The sequence below is a fragment of the Nicotiana tabacum genome, chromosome 18, assembly GCF_000715075.1.
Source record: "Nicotiana tabacum cultivar K326 chromosome 18, ASM71507v2, whole genome shotgun sequence".
NCBI classification, from domain to species: Eukaryota; Viridiplantae; Streptophyta; class Magnoliopsida; order Solanales; family Solanaceae; genus Nicotiana; species Nicotiana tabacum.
This window is the reverse complement of record NC_134097.1, coordinates 147,583,582-147,603,131: the sequence shown is the minus strand read 5'-3', so window position 1 is coordinate 147,603,131 and position 19,550 is coordinate 147,583,582.

The window sequence follows — 19,550 nt, the reverse complement described above, 5'->3', positions numbered from 1 at the left end:
AACTGGGATGGACCAAGTCACAATCCCCAATAGTAAATGACCCCGCGCTCGTCATACAACGCGTGTCTCATCTCAACATAGCAGTATGTTGTGCAATCCGGGGTTTCAAACCCTCAGTGCATCATTTAAAATCATTACTCACCTCAAACCGGCTACTTCTTTAGCTCGCGACGCCTTTGCCCCTCGAATTAGCCTCCACGTGCGTCAAATCTATCCAAAATTAGAACGAATATGTCATAATATGATAAGGGAACAAAGGCCAATCAAAACAATCAAAAAATACCAAAATTCTCGAAATTAGCAAAAACCCGAGCCCCGGGCTCACGTCTCGAAATTCAAATTTTTTTACATCAAGGGGTTCCTTATCTCTCCACGAGTCTAACCATACCAAAATTATCAAATTCCCATAACATTTCGACCCTCAAATTCTCAATTCTATCCGAGAGGGTTTCTAACTTTTCCCGCTAAATTCACGGATTAAATGCCAAAATTTGTAATACATTCGAGTAATCTAACCAAAATTGAGTTAAGAATACTTACCCCGTTGTTCTCTCTGAAAATCTCCCGAAAAATCGCCTTATCCGAGCTCCAAATCGTTAAAAATGGAAAATCTCCCGAACTTAACATTCTGCCCGGTACTGTTCACGGGGTTATTGTACACAACATTGTTCACGGATCACTGTTCACTGTTCATCCGCGCGGTTACTGTTCACTGCTGCAGAAAATACAGCAGCTTTTAAGAAATTTGCAGCACAACCATTTTTCACTAAAATGGTTCTAACTCCATCATACGAACTCGGAATTAGACGATTCTTGTTCCTATGAGTCAAAAATAATAATACGAACACAACTCTTCAATCGAAACTCAATTCGGAGCTCGTTTACCCAGTTCAATACCCATTTCGCTCGTTAACCAATTAACTTACATTTCACGTCAAAAACCCAATCGCGACTTGATGAAATTAAACCAAAATTTTCAGATCAGTCCTATAATTCATGATTTAAATTCTGGAAGTCTCGAAATCAAATTTGGATCTCTAGAACTAAAAATGAACCTTTAGATCATGACATTTATACTCAAAACGGCAAAAATCTTTCAAAAATGACCCGTTGGGCATCCAAAACACACCCGAGGCCTCTGGGACCCCTACCAATAATACCAACCAGTCCCAAAATACATTACGGACTTGCTCGAGGCCTCAAATCACATCAAACAACGCTAAAATCATGAATCAGCCTCCAATCCAAGTTTTATGAACTTTAGAATTTCCAACTTCTATTTTCGATGCTGAAACCTATCAAATCACGTCCGGTTGACTTCAAATTTTGCACACAAGTCCAAAATGACATAACGAAGCTACAGAAATTCTCGAATTCCATTCCGACCGTCGGATCAAAATTTCACCTATCAACCGGAAATCGCCAAAATACTAACTTCGCCAAAATGAGCTAATTTCTTCACCGGACCTCCAAAATTAATTCCGATTGCGCTCCTAGGCCTTAAATCATCCCCCAAAACTAACCGAATCATCGGAATTCAATTCCGAGCCCTCTAACTCACAAGTCAACGTCCGGTTGACTTTTCCAAACTAATTCTTCCTTAAAGAGATTAATTGTCCCATTTCATACCAAACTCGATCCGAATTGACTCAAATTCACCAAGTACACATATTGAAACATGAATAAGCATTTAACAGGGAATACGGGACGAAAATACAGGAAACAACGGTTCGGGTCGTTACAGGCTTAGACAATTGTGAAATTGAATTGATCCGTGCATCTATTACTAACTTGTTTGATTCTTGTTCTTAGCAAAAAATTATTAAAAATGGTAGATAACAATGTCAACATTGGACAAAACGTTGAGGCCCAAGAAAATCAGCCTCAGCACGAAAATTCCATCAGTGATACCCTCAACGAGGGGATGAGGCCACGCCGGTTCATGACGGGCAGTATCCACGACATGTTCGAGAGGCAACTCCTGATGATGCTGAGGACGGGCACGTCGTTGAAATAAAGATCCTGAGGGAACAACAAAAGGCCATTAAGGGCCATCTCTCGCGGCAGGATCAGGTTATGATGGACTTAATGCAGGCGTTGTTGGATGCTTCCAATAATGCGAATGGACGGGATCTAGTTCCTCTCGGTGCTCCGAAAAATCAAACAACGCAGAGGGTTGATATCAACACCCCAAGGCACAAAGTCAATTTTGACAAAGTTAGGGGGAAACCGTAGCATCATTTAAAATCATTACTCACCTCAAACCGGCTACTTCTTTAGCTCGCGACGCCTTTGCCCCTCGAATTAGCCTCCACGTGCGTCGAATCTATCCAAAATCAGAACGAATATGTCATAATATGATAAGGGAACAAAGCCCAATCAAAACTATCGAAAAATACCAAAATTCTCGAAATTAGCAAAAACCCGAGCCCCGGGCCCACGTCTCAAAATTCAATTTTTTTACATAAACGGGTTCCTTATCTCTCCACGAGTCTAACCATACCAAAATTACCAAATTCCCATAACATTTCGACCCTCAAATTCTCAATTCTATCCGAGAGGGTTTCTAACTTTTTCCACTAAATTCACGGATTAAATGCCAAAACTTGTAATACATTCGATTAATCTAACCAAAATTGAGTTAAGAATACTTATCCCATTGCTCTCTTCGAAAATCTCCCGAAAAATTGCCTTATCCGAGCTCCAAATCGTTAAAAATGGAAAGTCTCCCGAACTTAACATTCTGCCCGGTACTGTTCACGGGGTTACTGTACACGGCACTGTTCACGGATCACTGTTCATTGTTCATCCGCGCGGGTACTGTTCACTGTTGCAGAAAATACAGCAGCTTTTATGAAATTTGTAGCATAGCCATTTTTCACTAAAATGGCTCTAACTCCATCATACGAACTCGGAATTAGACGATTCTTATTCCTATGAGTCAAAAATAATAATACCAACACAACCCTTTAATCAAAACTCAATTCGGAGCTCGTTTACCCAGTTCAATACCCATTTCGCTCGTTAACCAATTAACTCACATTTCACGTCAAAAACCCAATCGCGACTTGATGAAATTAAACCAATATTTTCATATCAGTCCTATAATTCATGATTTAAATTCTGGAAGTCTCGAAATCAAATTTGGATCTCTAGAACTAAAAATGAACCTTTAGATCATTACATTTATACTCAAAACGGCAAAAATCTTCCAAAAATGACCCGTTGGGCATCTGAAACACATCCGAGGCCCCCGGGACCCCTACCAATAACACCAACCAGTCCCAAAATACATTACGGACTTGCTCGAGGCCTCAAATCACATCAAACAACGCTAAAATCGTGAATCAGCCTCCAATCCAAGTTTTATGAACTTTAGAATTTCCAACTTCTATTTCCGATGCCGAAACCTATCAAATCACGTCCGATTGACTTCAAATTTTGTACACATGTCCAAAATGACATAACAAAGCTACAGAAATTCTCGGAATTCCATTCCGACCGTCGGATCAAAATTTCACCTATCAACCGGAAATCGCCAAAATACTAACTTCGCCAAAATGAGCAATTTCTTCACCGGACCTCCAAAATTAATTCCGATTGCGCTCCTAGGCCTTAAATAATCCCCCAAAACTAATTGAATCATCGGAATTCAATTCCAAGCCCTCTAACTCACAAGTCAACGTCCGGTTGACTTTTCCAAACTAATTCTTCCTTAAAGAGACTAATTGTCTCATTTCATACCAAACTCGATCCGAGTTGACTCAAAAATTCACCAAGTACACATATTAAAACATGAATAAGCATTTAACGGGGAATACAGGACGAAAATACCGGAAACAACGGTTCGGGTCGTTACATTCTCCCCAACTAAAACAAACGCTCGTCCTCGAGCGAGTTAAGAAACATACCTGGAGTTTCACATAGGTGCGGGTACTTGCTCCGCATCTCCTGCTCGGTCTCCCAAGTAGCCTCCTCCACAGGCCGACCTCTCCACTGTACTTTCACTGATGGTATATCTTTTGATCTCAATTTTTGAACCTGTCGACTCAAAATAGCCACTAGCTCCACATTATAAGTCAAATTTTCATCTAACTGTACTGTACTGAAATCTAAAATATGAGACGGGTCCCCAATGTACTTCCAGAGCATGGACACATGGAGTACCGGATGAACACCCGACAATCTAGGCGGCAAAGCAAGCTCGTAAGCCACCTCTCCAATCCTCCTAAGTACCTCAAATGGTCCAATAAACCGCGGACTCAACTCCCCTTTCTTTCCGAACCTCATAACACCCTTCATCAGCGAAACCTTCAGCAAAACCTTCTCGTCCTCCATAATGACACATCTCGGACCTTCCGGTCCGCATAACTCTTCTGACGCGACTGAGCTGTGCGAAGTCTTTCCTGAATCACCTTCACCTTTTCTAAGGCATCCTGGACCAAATCTATCCCCAACAACCTAGCCTCACCGGGCTCAAACCAACCCACTGGAGTTCTACACCGCCTCCCATATAAGGCCTCATACGGTGCCATCTGAATACTGGACTGATAGCTGTTGTTGTAGGCAAACTCTGCAAGTGGTAAAAATTCAACCCAAGAACCTCCAAAATCAATCACGCAGGCACGCAACATATCCTCCAATATCTAAATAGTACGCTCGGACTGTCCGTCCGTCTGAGGATGAAATGCTGAACTCAACTCCACCTGAGTGCCCAACTCGCGCTGAAAAGTCCTCCAAAACTGAGAAGTGAACTGAGTACCTCTATCCGAAATAATAGTAACCGGAACACCATGCAACCGCACAATCTCCTGAATAAAGATCTTAGCCAGCCGCTCCGCAGAATATGTGGTACACACCGGAATGAAATGTGCTGACTTGGTCAGCCTATCCACAACGACCCAAATCGAATCAAAATTCTTCAAAGTCCGAGGAAGGCCACTCACGAAATTCATAGTAACTCTCTCCCATTTCCACTCAGGAATAATCATCTGCTGAAGCAAACCGCCCGGTCTCTGATGCTCGTATTTCACCTGTTGACAGTTGAGACACCGAGCCACATATCCCACAATGTCTTTCCTCATTCTCCTCCACCAGTAATGCTGTCTCAAGTCCCGATACATCTTCGCAGCACCCAGATGGATGGAATACTGCGAACTGTGGGCCTCCTCAAGAATCAAATCTCTAAGCCCATCAACATCGGGCACACAAATACGACCATGCATCCTCAATACGCCATCATCACCTATAGTCACATCTTTGGCATTATCATGCTGAACTCTGTCCTTAAGGACAAGCAAATGCAGATCATCATATTGGTCCTCTCTGATGCGATCATATAAGGAAGATCGAGAAACCACACTAGCCAATACTCGGCTAGGCTCAGAAATATATAACCGCACCAACTCATTGGCCAAGGTCTGAACATCAATTGCAAGAGGCCTCTCCCCAACTGGGATGTAAGCCAAACTCCCTATACTGACTATCTTTTGGCTTAACGCATAGGCCACTACATTGGCCTTTCCCGGATGATATAGAATGGTAATATCATAGTCTTTAAGTAACTCAAGCCATCTCCGCTGCCTCAAATTAAGATCTTTTTGTTTAAATAAATGCTGAAGACTGCGATGATCAGTGAATACCTCACAAGATACGCCATATAAATAGTGCCTCCAAATTTTTAAGGCATGAACTATAGCAGCCAACTCCAAATCATGAACAGGGTAGTTCTTCTCATGGGGCTTCAACTGACGAGAAGCATAAGCAATAACTCTACCCTCCTGCATTAGCACACAACCAATCCCAACTCTGGAAGCATCACAATATACCGTGTATGAACCTGTAGCTGATGGTAACACCAACACTGGAGTTGTGGTCAGAAGTGCTTTGAGCTTCTGAAAGCTCTCCTCACACTCGCCGGACCATACAAATGGGGCACCTTTCTGAGTCAACTTGGTCAAAGGCGATGCAATAGAAGAAAACCCCTGAACAAATCAGCGATAATAGCCTGCTAGCCCAAGAAACTCCCGAATCTCTATGACTGAGGACGGTCTAGACCAACTCTGCACTGCTTCTATCTTCCTTGGATCAACCTGTATACCTTCGCTGGACACTATGTGTCCCAAAAATGCCACAGAACTTAGCCAAAATTCACATTTGGAGAATTTTGCATAAAGCTTCTCCTCTCTCAATCTCTGCAACACTACACGCAAATGCTGGGCATGCTCCTCCTGGCTACGCGAGTACACCAGGATATCATCAATGAATACAATAACAAATGCATCCAGATAAGGCTGAAATACACTATTCATCAAATGCATGAACGCTGCTGGGGCATTGGTCAGCCCGAAAGACATAACCAAAAATTCATAGTGACCATATCTAGTCCTGAAGGCAGTCTTGGGAATATCCGACTCCCTGATTTTCAACTGGTGATAGCCCGAACGGAGATCAATCTTAGAAAATACCCTCGCTCCCTGAAGCTGATCAAATAAGTCATCAATGCGAGGCAAATGATACTTGTTCTTCACTGTTACCTTATTCAACTGCCTATAATCAATGCACATTCTCATTGTGCCATCTTTCTTCTTCACAAATAAAACAGGTGCACCCCACGGGGACACGCTAGGCCGAATGAACCCCTTATCTAGGAGTTCCTGAAGCTGCTCCTTCAATTCTTTCAGCTCTGCTGGTGCCATATGATATGGCGGAATAGAAATGGGTTGAGTGCCCGGCACTAAGTCAATGCCAAAATCAATATCCCTGTCCGGTGGCATGCCCGACAGGTCTGCAGGAAAAACATCGGGAAAATCCCTCACAACTGGGACAGAATCAATACTAGGAGTCTCAGCTCCAACATCCCTCACAAATGCTAGATATGAAAGGCAACCCTTCTCAACTATACGCTGGGCCTTCAAGAATGAGATCACTCTACTAGGGATATAATCAGTCACACCACGCCACTCGATCCGCGGTACCCCCGGCATAGCCAAAGTGACTGTCTTAGCATGACAATCTAGAATAGCACGACACGGAGATAGCCAATCCATGCCCAAAATGACATCAAAATCTACCATGCTCAATAGCAATAGATCCACTCGGGTCTCGAGACCCCTAATAGTTACCACACATGACCGGTACATACGGTCTACCACAATAGTATCGCCCACTGGGGTAGATACATGAACAGGTAGAGCAAGAAACTCATAGGGCGTACCCAAATAACGAGCAAAGTGTGATGACACATAAGAAAAGGTGGAACCGGGATCGAATAATACCGAGGCATCTATGTGGCAGACTGGAACAATATAGCTCTTAACCGTGTAATCAACTAAATTAATAGCAAGCTCCCCAACTTGGATCAAATCCATATAACAAAACGCACTCAATAAATCATAAGGCACATACTCTATTGTTGCTGTAATACCATAGTGAGATTGAACTCACTCCTTCATAAGTTTATGGAAACACAAATCATTTGGAATTTTTAACTCTTCTGCAATTCTTGTATTCACTCACACAACAGTTAAGCCCACTCTCTAGGCAGCACAATTTAGATTTCAACGCATATTCTTCACTTGTAAATGAGATCTTTTAATAGACAACATAAGGATCACACCACCTTAGAACACTCCGTAGGAGATAACCCACTTGTTTTGCCTCCAATTAACATTTTGTATACCTTCCACTGTCATACACATTACGCAGTCACTTAATCTTCTTGAGTCTAAACTCATACTGTAACATGAAATTTACTTCACTCCAGATAGGAGACATGAAAATATTATTCACGCGCCCATAACTCGGGGATACACATCCAATTACAATGGAAATCAAACACTTAATGGTTCATCTATCATCCAACTGACCTTCCTCGCCACTTCTGAGTCATATAGATACATCTCGCAGTACTGACATACTCATCACGTAGCTATCCAGCCGTCATTCAAACCAATAGGGGCAATACCGAACATATAAGTTCAAAACACTTGCTCACACAATCAACACCTCGGTGCTCAAGCCATAGGCAAAGATCCGACCTCAAGTCCTCCAGACTGGCCCAACATCAACTCATAGAGATCACATCTCACCCCTCGATCGGGGAATCACAAGTTGTTGATGCACTTCTGATACTGAGCGCTCATACGCGCATACGAACACGTGGAAGGAATTTCAAGAGTTACTTTTCAAGCTGAATCAAGGACGCACGATAAGAGTTTCAAGAATATGAAATTTTTCCTAAAGGTTCTGTAGCCTCTCGAGGATAAATACAGACGTCTCCGTACCGATCCGCGAGACTCTACTAAACTTGTTCATGACTCGTGAGACCTAAGTAACCTAGGCTCTGATACCAACTTGTCACGACCCAAAATCCCAACCCGGTCGTGATGGCGCCTCTCGTGAGGACAAGGCCAGCCAATCAACAAAACAGTACATCTCTTTATAATTACTTAGCAGGAATAAGTCTAAATCATGGGCAATATAATTTTAAATGCAAAATAAATGTGATAGAACAAGGAAAACCCTCCCAACTCAGCCCGAAATCGGGGTGTCACAAGTTATGAGCTAATACAGAGTTTACTAATATTTTACAAAGTTTGGAATTATCATAAATAACAAAGATAAGGGAGAAAACGGGGCTGCGGATGTCAACGGCTACCTCGTTACTCCTAGTCACCGCCTGGTCTGGAAAGAATCAGCGCTTAGGAGCGAACTCAGCTCTGCCTGTATCTGCACACATGGTGCAGGGAGTAATGTGAGTACTCCGACCCAGTGAGTAATAAAAATAAATAACGACTGAAAACATGAAATCTCATAACGGCACAATATAGCGCTATCCCAAGCAGTAAAATTAGTTATACAGTAAAATAATGAGTATCAGATAATTCTTCTTTTAAAACAGTAAAGACAAATAATTTCCAAAGTAGGGATAAATCAAAAGCTTGCCCCTCGGGCTCAATATGTAAATCTCAGTATAGTATCAGCCCCTCGGGCTCACTTCCAACTCACCAGCACACAAAATTAGCCCCTCGGGCTCACTCCCAACTCACCACACACAAGCAACGGCCTCTCGGGCCCACTCCCAACTCACCTGGGTACCCTGCGCTTACTGGGGGTGTGTACAGCCTCCGGAGGGGTTCCTACAGCCCAAGCGCAATATCAATAGGCCTGAAAGCCTTCACACATCACACACGAGGCCTGAAAGCCTCCTCATATAACACTCGAGGCCTGAAAGCCTCCTCACATCACTAAACATATCCTCACGTATAGCCCTCGGCCTCAATCAGTCCAGAAAATAATCATAAGCCTCTTGGGCATCAGTAAAACAATAGTGCTCAGGTCAACAGCATTATAAATATCATTAAATCTCGAGTTGAGTATAAATGTAGCTGAGTTCACAAAATAATATAATTCAATTGGACTGAGTTCAAATAATATTTCAATTCGTGAGGAAAATAGTGATGTAAATTCACAAAAGATTTCAGATAATTGGCACGAAGCCCAAATATGGCAATAAGCCCAATCATAGTGAAAAACATAAATCTTTATCAATTACGCGGTAAAAATATCAACTGGGATGGACCAAGTCACAATCCCCAATAGTAAATGACCCCGCGCTCGTCATACAACGCGTGTCTCATCTCAACATAGCAGTATGTTGTGCAATCCGGGGTTTCAAACCCTCAGTGCATCATTTAAAATCATTACTCGCCTCAAACCGGCTACTTCTTTAGCTCGCGACACCTTTGCCCCTCGAATTAGCCTCCACGTGCGTCAAATCTATCCAAAATTAGAACGAATATGTCATAATATGATAAGGGAACAAAGGCCAATCAAAACAATCGAAAAATACCAAAATTCTCGAAATTAGCAAAAACCCGAGCCCCGGGCCCACATCTCGAAATTCAAAATTTTTTACATCAACGGGTTCCTTATCTCTCCACGAGTCTAACCATACCAAAATTATCAAATTCCCATAACATTTCGACCCTCAAATTCTCAATTCTATCCGAGAGGGTTTCTAACTTTTCCCGCTAAATTCACGGATTAAATGCCAAAACTTGTAATACATTCGAGTAATCTAACCAAAATTGAGTTAAGAATACTTACCCCGTTGTTCTCTCTGAAAATCTCCCGAAAAATCGCCTTATCCGAGCTCCAAATCGTTAAAAATGGAAAATCTCCCGAACTTAACATTCTGCCCGGTACTGTTCACGGGGTTACTGTACACAACATTGTTCACGGTTCACTGTTCACTGTTCATCCACGCGGTTACTGTTCACTGCTGCAGAAAATACAACAGCTTTTAAGAAATTTGCAGCACAACCATTTTTCACTAAAATGGCTCTAACTCCATCATACGAACTCGGAATTAGACGATTCTTGTTCCTATGAGTCAAAAATAATAATACGAACACAACCCTTTAATCGAAACTCAATTCGGAGCTCGTTTACGCAGTTCAATACCCATTTCGCTCGTTAACCAATTAACTCAAATTTCATGTCAAAAACCCAATCGCGACTTGATGAAATTAAACCAAAATTTTCAGATCAGTCCTATAATTCATGATTTAAATTTTGGAAGTCTCGAAATCAAATTTGGATCTCTAGAACTAAAAGTTAACCTTTAGATCATTACATTTATACTCAAAACGGCAAAAATCTTTCAAAAATGACCCGTTGGGCATCCGAAAAACACCCGAGGCCTCCGGGACCCCTACCAATAATACCAACCAGTCCCAAAATACATTACGGACTTGCTCGAGGCCTCAAATCATATCAAACAACGCTAAAATCATGAATCAGCCTCCAATCCAAGTTTTATGAACTTTAGAATTTCCAACTTCTATTTCCGATGCCGAAACCTATCAAATCACGTCCGATTGACTTCAAATTTTGCACACAAGTCCAAAATGACATAACGAAGCTACAGAAATTCTCGGAATTCCATTCCGACCGTCAGATCAAAAATTCACCTATCAACCGGAAATCGCCAAAATACTAACTTCGCCAAAATGAGCTAATTTCTTCACCGGACCTCTAACATTAATTCCGATTGCGCTCCTAGGCCTTAAATCATCCCCCAAAACTAACCGAATCATCGGAATTCAATTCCGAGCCCTCTAACTCACAAGTCAACGTCTGGTTGACTTTTCCAAACTAATTCTTCCTTAAAGAGACTAATTGTCCCATTTCATACCAAACTCGATCCGAATTGAGTCAAATTCACCAAGTACCCATATTGAAACATGAATAAGCATTTGACGGGGAATACGGGACGAAAATACAGGAAACAACGGTTCGGGTCGTTACAGGCTTAGACAATTATGAAATTGAATTGATCCGTGCATCTATTACTAACTTGTTTGATTCTTGTTCTTAGCAAAAAAATATTAAAAATGGTAGATAACAATGTCAACATTGGACAAAACGTTGAGGCCCAAGGAAATCAGCCTCAGCACGAAAATTCCATCAGCGATACCCTCAACGAGGGGATGAGGCCACGCCGGTTCATGACGGGCAGTATCCACGACATGTTCGAGAGGCAACTCCTGATGATGCTGAGGACGGGCACGTCGTTGAAATAAAGATCCTGAGGGAACAACAAAAGGCCATTAAGGGCCATCTCACGCGGCAGGATCAGGTTATGATGGACTTAATGCAGGCGTTGTTGGGTGCTTCCAATAATGCGAATGTACAGGATCTAGTTCCTCTCGGTGCTCTGAAAAATCAAACAACGCAGAGGGTTGATATCAACACCCCAAGGCACAAAGTCAATTTTGACAAAGTTAGGGGGAAACCGTAGCGGTTCTGACAAAAACAATGAAAATGATCACTCATGCAGTTTATGAGAGAAATAAATGCCTGAATGGATCAAATTCGGGTGCACCACGAGTATTGAAAGGACCGGACTCAAAAAAGTACACCCAACTGCCGTTCAAACCTAACGCGACACCAGAGTTGATCCAGAAGCGGTTCAAAATGCCAGTCATGCCGAAGTATGATGGGACTTCACACCTTTAGGAGCATATCACCATTTACACAACAACGGTGAAGGGAAAAGATTTGGCTCCATACCAGTTTGAGTCACTCTTGTTGAAGAAATTTGTAGAGACCCTCACGAAGGGGGCCCTAATATGGTATTCGCTCTTGCCCGAGCTTTTCATAGATTCCTTCGAGATGCTTACGGATTCTTTCATTAAGGCCCATGAGCCAGAAAAGTACAAGCTCGAAAGGCCGAAATATTCATAATTACACAAGGAGAGTCCGAATTGTTGCGGGAGTTCGTGACTCGATTCCAAAAAGAAAGGATGATGCTCTCGGCCATACCGGACGAATGGGAAGCAGGAGCATTTACTAAAGGGTTGAATCCGAGAAGTTCTGATGCTTCCCGAAAATTGAAAGAAAGTCTGCTCGAGTTCCAAGCAACAACATGGGCAGATGTTCACAACCGGTACGGGTCAAAGATAAGAATTGAAGATGATCAACTCGGCTCTCCAGCGTCAATTAAAGGCCAGGACCGGGAAAAGAATAAAGAGAAATTGAAAGATGATTTCGATATAGATCAACGATCTTCAAGAGGTCGGTCTTTGCCCTATGATCGAGCCGAAGGACGCGATAGAGGTTTTCGATCGGCGAATGGATTCGCTATAAATAGGAGAACTGATCGCGGCCAGAATAATAGGTCATTACAGGATAAGGAGACATTAGGGTCTCGATATTCCTCCTATCCCAGGCTTTTTGAGTACAACTTTAATGTCAGCATTGTGGAGCTGGTGTCGGCTATGAGGAACATTAAAGAAACACGCTTCCCGAAGCTATTGAGATCCAATCCCAGCTAAAGGATCCTAATTTATGGTGCGGATATCATGGGACCAAACAAAGGACGGTTAGCATCTGCGCGAGGAGGTGGTGACATTATTGAAAAATGGTCATCTTAGAGAATTTTTAAGCGATCGGGCTAAAAATAACTACGGCTGCAATCGTGATAATGTAGAACCTTCAAAAACAGGAGAAGATCCTCATCGCTTGACAATCAACATGATTTTTTTTTGGGGGGCGGGCGGAACGAGATTAATAGTGTGACATTTTTGGCGGCAAAAAAGACAAAGGTGCTAGTGACCCGCAACAAGAGACTCTGGGAAGTCGCTGAAGATGACATCACTTTTACGGAGGAAGATGTAGATGGATTGCTACTGCCGCACAACGACGCGTTGGTAATCTCTTTAAATGTCTTAGATTTTAAAATTAAACGTGCTTTGGTGGACCTAGGAAGTTCGGCAAACATCATCCAATGGAGAGTGTTGGAGCAATCCAAGCTCACCGGAAGTATCATTTCGGCCACAAACTCCTCTCCCGGGCTCAACCTAGCAAGCGTGACAACTCGATGAGAGATCTTGCTGCCCATGAGTGCCGAATGAGTGATAAAAATGGCCCTTTTCGAGGTGGTGGATGGCGATATGGGCTATAATATTATCCTGGGGAGACTGTGGTTGCACAAGATGAAGGTTGTGCTATCAACATATCATCAGCTGCTGAAATTCCCAATTCCTGAAGGAATTAAACAAATAAAAGGCGATCAACCGATAGCAAGGGAGATGAATGCAATCTCAGTTTTCAGTAGCAAAGGGAAGGAGCATGCGACATAGCAATTACAGGAACCGGCGCCTGCTCCCGAGTCGAGCAAAGTCAACCAGGGGAGGAGTTGTCAGAATCCTATTATGTACCAAGATATTTTCAGGTACCAAAAGAAACAGACGCAACAAAATCCACAGCGGAAGAACTTTAACAAGTCGCATTGTTCGAAAAATTCTTTAGAGAGGAAGTTCCACTTAGGGACAGTACTACACCCCAAGCTCAGGTATGGATTTATTAAATTTCTTAAACTTTATGTCGATTGTTTTGCGTGGTTGCAAACGGATATGACAGGTATCCCGCCAGAAGTGGACGCACACAAACTAGGCATGGATCCCAACATCTCTCCGGTAAGACAAAAAAATGTTCTTTTGTCGATGTCAGGAATAAATTTATCAAAGAAGAGGTAACTCACTTGCTTGATATCGGTTCAATCCGAGAGGTAAAGTGTGTTGACTGGCTAGCTAACATAGTAGTAGTTTCAAAGAAAAATAATTAGTTTTGCATGTGCATAGACTATAAGGATTTAAATAAGGCATGCCTAAAAGACTCATTCTCATTGCCAAATACTGATCAAATTATTGATGCGAGGGTCGGGCACGAGTTAATGAGTTTCATTGATGCTTATTTCAGGTACAACTAAATTAAGATGAACCCGGGGATCGGGAAAAAACTATGTTCATCATGAACTTCGGCATATATTGTTACAATGTGATGCCTTTCGGGCTAAAAATGCCGGAGCCACTTACCAGCGGCTTGTAAACAAAATGTTTGAGAAACATATAGGGAAACTATGGAAGTTTACATTGATGATATGCTGGTTAAGTCTTTGAACGTAGGTGATCATCTTAAACACATGCAAGAGACTTTTGACATCTTAAGGAAGCACAACATGAAGCTTAACCCCGAGAAGTGTGCGTTCGGGGTCATCTTCGGTAAGTTACTGGGATTCCTGGTGTCACAAAGGGGAATTGAGGTTAATCCCGATAAAATTAAAGCCATCAAAGACATCCGGATCAACTGACGAGCATGAAAGAGGTTCAAAGGTTGATAAGGAGACTGACGGCTTTGTGCAGGTTCATTTCCCGGTCTTTAGAGAAATGCCATCATTTCTTTTCATTACTCAAAAAGAAGAATAGATTCGAATGGACTCCAGAATGCCAAAAGGCTTTGAGGGATTGGAAAAGGTGTTTGTCAAGTCCTCTATTACTGTAAAAATCCGAGGAAGTTGAACAACTGTTGATCTACTTAACGGTCTTGGAGGTAGCAGTAAGTGTTGTTTTAGTCCTCGAGGACGAAGGTATTACATAAAATTTTGATGGGACTCGCTACCCACATCTGGAAAAATTGGCCTTAGCCCTCGTAGTCGCTGATCGAAAGCTAAAGCCTTATTTTCAATGTCACCCGATAGCTATGGTGACCACTTTTCCCCTTCGGAATATTTTTCATAAACCTGAAATCTCAGGTAGGCTGGCCAAATAGGTCGCTGAAATGAATGAATTTGACATAGAATATAAACCCAAGACTGCGATTAAGTCGCAAATTTTAGCCGACTTTGTGGCCTATTTCAGTCTGGGACTTTGATTTGACCTTTGGCTACCAAAGAAGTTGTAATGGTGTAAAAATCGACATCAGGCATTTGGACATTGTTCATGGACGGAGCTTCCAAAGTGAAGGGGCTCGGTCTCGGCATAGTGTTAACCACGCCCTCGGGAGAAACCCTAAGGCAGGCCATAAGAACTGTTCCTCTGACTAACAATAAAGCAGAGTATGAATATTTGATTGCTGGGCTCAAATTAGCCCATGGACTGGACTTCGAGGTCATAGAAATCAAATGCGACTCCCAACTGGTAGTAAATCAGGTCTAAAGGATCTTCGAAGCCAACAAGGAACGCATGCAACATTACGTAATAAAAGTCTAGGCTCTGCTTGCTCAGTTCAGGGAATTGTCAATTACGTACATCCCAAGGGAAGAGAATGCGAAAGCAGATGCGCTAGCCACAAAAATGAAGGGAACGGACTCCGGCACGGTCGTACAACTTATATATTCGGTTTCGAAAGCGGAAGCTATTACGAGGTGAACATAACCAACTTGGTATGGGACTGGATAAATGAGATCATTGACTACCTCGAGCACAAAAAATTGCCTGAAGATCCTAAGGCATCTCGGGCGCTGCGCACTAAAGCAGCTTGATACAACTTTAAGGTAGGTAAATTGTACAGAAGATCTTTCCAAGGCCCATTGGCCCAATGTTTGGGAGCCTCTGAATCTAACTATGTTATGCGAGAAGTCCACGAAGAGATCTATGGAAATCACTCAGGCGCGGATTCCTTAGTGTTAAAATTAATTAGGACAGGATACTACTGGACTCAGATGGAACAAGAGATTATCTTCAAAAATATGATAAATGTCAACGCTACGCACCATTGGTACATCCACCGGCAAAGCCATTGCACTCAGTTTTGTCACTATGGTTGTTCATGAAGCGGGGGATCGATATTGTCGGACCACTGCCACTGACCCCCGGTAAGATAAGATTTCTTTTGATTTTAGATGACTACTTTTCTAAGTGGGTTGAAGCAGGTTCTTACTAGAAGATAGGCAAACGTGAAGTGGTAGATTTCTTATGGGAGAATATAATTTGCATATTTGGGATAGAAAAAGAGATAAACTGCGACAACGGGCCGCAATTTATAGCACAAATTTCTTTGAAGACTTGAAAATCAAAAGGATCACATCATCTTCCTATCATCTGAGCGCAAACGGTTAAGCAGAATCAATAAACAAGGTGATATACAAAATATCAAAAAGAGATTGGAAGCATCTAAAGTTAAATGGCCTGAAGAGTTTCTAGGAGTACTATGGGTGTACCTAACAATAGCCAAATCAAGCACGAGGGAGAATCCTTTATCTCTTGTGTATGGAGTAGAAGTCTTAATCCCGGTGGAAACAGGAGAGCCTACACTGAGATATTTCTTGGCGAACTAAGAAACAAACAATGAAGTAATGCCGGTCAATTTGGAGTTGCTCGATGAACGCAAGGACTTGGCACATATAAGGATGGTAGCCCAAAAGCAGAGAAAGAAAGATATTACTATCGAAGAGTCAACCTCGGTTATTTTAAGGTAGGAGACTTGGTTTTAAGAAAATTAACTCAGAACACCGGGGAGCTCAATGTGGGGAAGCTGGATCTAACATGGGAAGGCCCCTACTGGGTTTTAGATGTCACTGGGAAAGGTTCATACGAGTTAGAAATCAAGATGGGGAAAAGTTGTCGAGCAACTGGAATGTGGCATACCTCAAGAGATACTATTGTTGATAAGCCTCACCTATACTAAAAGAATGTGTTGCACTATTTTTCCTTTCATCCAATTTTTGTCCCAATTGGGTTTTCTTGGAAAGGTTTTTAATGAGGCAGCAACGGAAAGCATACTACGAAGGAATCATCAGCAACATAAATTAGACCTTTAAATTACAAGGCACACAAGCAAAGAACCACTACAGAGCGATTAGATATTCTTTTGCTCGGCAGCATAGCTTCTACAGGGAAGTAAAGCTTGTTGTCGAGCAAAGATTATCCGACTGTTCACAACTACAAGACACTGGGAGATTGTTTGATAACCTTTGGCTCGATAGCATAAATTCCTAAGGGGAAGTGAAATTTGCTATCGAACTGAAGATTATCTTGCAATTCACTAGTGGAAACCTCAAAGGTGCAAAACTTCCAGTGTTCAAATTCGCATTCGAGAAATAGGGGATGATATGAGGATACGACAACAATGACTGCCACATCGATCGGAGTACGAAACCCGAAAACAAAGTTATATCATCGGGATCGGGGGACTGCATGACCAGCCTCGTAGAAACAAGTTGTACAATTTAGCCACAAGAAATGGCAATTTATTTTTAGCACAATGAATGCTAATGTAATTTTAAAAATAGAAGGAATAAAACAAAGTACTTTTATTTCTATCTTGTTTCTTATCTGAATGATGAATTAATTTTATCATTTGAAAGTTAAACAAGTACTTCAAATGCTAGTGTCGTAATGAACAGGCGACGTCCTCTTCAAGATCACCATAAATATAAGCGGTCCTTTTCTTGTGAAACCCTCACGTTAAAGGGTTGATTTCGGAAGAACTTATACTCGAAATGCAAATACTACAAGGGAAAAATACACCCGAAGCCTCGCATGTCTCGGCGCGAAAAACTTACAAGAATACTTAAACGAAAAGGACGCAAAGAGTAAAACTTGTGCAAATACTTAAAAGAAAAAGTACTTCTACTCACAGCAAACGTACCAAGTAGCACAAATACAAAAGTACGGAAAAGAAAAGAAAGTGAAAACTAAGCTACTACATCTCCGGAACCCGGAGGAAGAGAAGCATATACACCCCTAGGAGAAGTGGGCGGATCCGCCGCCGGCTCAATATCTTGATCTTCACCATTTTTGCCTTTAGCATCATCACCTTCCGCTTCTTCTTCAGTTCCCGAGAACTCAGAACTGGAACTTGAAGAGTCGGTATCATCAGGCTAGTCTGGAAGACCCCTTTTGGCAGTTGACTCCAGCTCACGGGCCTTAGCAATTTTGGCATCAAAGTAAATGATACCCGCTTTGGCCTCTTCCAAGGGTTTTCTCCTCATGTTATACCTAAATAATGTTTTTTCTACAATGAGAGAAGTCGCCCAGCGCTTAAGTTCTTCTTTAAGCTAGCCAACCTCGGCAGAAAGGTTATCCCGTGCAAATCTAATGGACTAGAGGCTGACATCAAGGTCACGGACAGTGGAGCTCAAAATTCTATTGTGCTCTATGGTCCTCTTATGCTTCTTCTCCAATCGGGCATACTTTTAATCGGTAACAGTAACTTCTTCAGCTTTGGAGTTCAAGACTGGCTCTAAATTTTTCAACCTTTTAGTGGAGGTAGCCTCACGATCGGATGCAACAAGAACGACATCATTGACTTCAACCCATTTGGCTCTAGTTTCTTCACAATTCTTCCCTTAATGGGATAACCTCCTGGTTAAGGGTCACTACTTCTTGCTCGCTTTGCTGCAACCGAGCCTCCAACTCAACAGCTTCAGTAGCTCGTGCTTCCAGTTCTGAGAGGCGAGTAGCAGTCTGATCTCGATCAGCCAAAAGTTGATCCTTCTCGGAGGTAAGTTCCTCCTTATCAAGAACCAGCTTTTAAAGGCCCTCATAAGTAAGGAAGTTTGCCTGCAAAAAAAAATACAAACTCAAAACCATGGCATAAAAAAGATAGAAGAAACAATAGAGTAAGCAAATGCTATCCTATACTGTCGATGTGTTGTGCATGGCATTGTTCAACAAACATTCTCCCAAGAGAGTTTTTATCTTATCCCTATCTTTTTCTAAAGCCAAATGCTTCAGATAGTTAGCAAGTTCCACCAGCCGAGATAATAGATGGCATCTGGTAGAGACCGAGAGGGCGACATTCCTCCTCCTTTTGGGATATTCGAAAGGGGCAGCATAATTTTGCCCCAAACTCTCATGAATAAGGGACTGTGGAAGAAGGACACCTTCCTCTCGGGCAACTATGTCCGGTGGAGATGAGGTAGCAGTTGCTGGTGGCGAAGGCAGAGTGGGCGAAGAAGGAGAAGAAGTTGATGGTGTTGTAATTTGAGAAGCGACTGCGGCGAATTGAGTGCTGGTTGTTGGTTACTCATCAACCGAAGACAGAAGGGACTTGGTACTCAGCCTCACGGTATCGGGCATGGAGACTGGGACTCAGAAGCGGGAGTTAGCATCTTCCTCTACATTATATTTCGCCCAGAGTGTCGAGGTGTCATCCTCGTTTGGCGTAGCTAGCTCAACAGATTGAGCATCCTATTGAGCTGATGAAGGTTATCATCATTTATGTAGAGAAGCCCCCTCATCACTGGCTCATCCATCATC